Raw genomic sequence first — 1364 nt, 5'->3', positions numbered from 1 at the left:
TAGTGGTTGTGGTGTTTGGAGTGTTTTTAAAAGTTCCGCTCTGCATATTAGCAGAGCCTAGCTCTGAAGTTGTGTTAATCTAGGAATCTATGACAGGCACCCTGTTTGAGAGATTAAATTAGCATCTCACAACCTCCCCTGTTCCCACACACCATAACTGAGAAAAGTTGCTAAATAATGATTATAGCTAAGTCACGATGGACCTGTTTTCTTAGCTTGACACCTACCTAACTTTACAAAGGTCACACTCAAAAAAAAGCCCAGTTATTTGGCCACATAGAGCTGTAAGCTCTCCAAATAAACCTATGCGTGCTTTAGAACACAGGAATCCTGAAATAAACTGCGAAGCAACTGGGTTTTTGCATTATTCCTGCCGATGTCCGTTCAGAACTAGCACGTAGCATCTTTCTAAACCTTCATGTGGACGCAACACTAAAGATAAGAAATGGTCACAAAAATATCAATTGTCCAAGAAGCAAAGCTCACCAGTTAGACATCACATTAAAGAGTCCCCTGATATCTTAATGAAATAATATTGAATAAATGAATAATAAATAAGATTCATATTTATACCAACTGTTTACTACTTTATCTGACCATTTCTGCTTTTCTTTTTCTAAACATGTTGTAAGAATCTTCTCATTGGTGATATTACACAATCAGGATTATTTACTAAAGGGGGAATTGTTGATAATTCAAAGGGAATTTCAAATTAAAGGCCAAAAGGCCTGAATTTGGAAAATTCTTCAGTTCAGCAATGCTTGTAGTTCAGCTATTTTGGTCTAAAATTTTAGAAAACCTGGTGCCCGTGGCTTAACCCCTTAAGGACATATGACATGTGTGACATGTCATGATTCCCTTTTATTCCAGAAGTTTGGTCCTTAAGGGGTTAAAAAGATTTAAAAAAATAGCCCCACTTCCTTCATACAACAGCTCCGTGACAATATCGCCCATATACCCCCAATTAACTTATGTTGTTTTTAAGACATTGAAAATTCAAACTTTGGAACATATTGAGAGCTGCGTTTTCTCATCTGAATGTTTCCTTGTTGTGTCCCTATTGAATTCAAACAGCATTTAGCTTATGCAAATTAAGAGATATCTCATGACACCTAGGGTGTCACTGACTGCCCACCAAAGAAACGCAGTCACATCATATTCTGAGTTTGCTGAGAGCTTTGTTATAACGATGAACAGCAAAGGGCTCTATTGTTCCCAATCTATTTGGGAGAGATTTTTTAATCAGTAACCGTCTGATCAAAGAGATTTAATGATGGATGGATAAGGGTATATTTTGCTTTTAAATGGATACTCTAAGCACCTTAATTTACTTAATTTGGACAACAATAAGAGGCACTTACAGA

This window comes from Pelobates fuscus, chromosome 4 (assembly GCF_036172605.1).
Source record: "Pelobates fuscus isolate aPelFus1 chromosome 4, aPelFus1.pri, whole genome shotgun sequence".
NCBI classification, from domain to species: Eukaryota; Metazoa; Chordata; class Amphibia; order Anura; family Pelobatidae; genus Pelobates; species Pelobates fuscus.
This window is presented reverse-complemented; position numbering follows the sequence as displayed.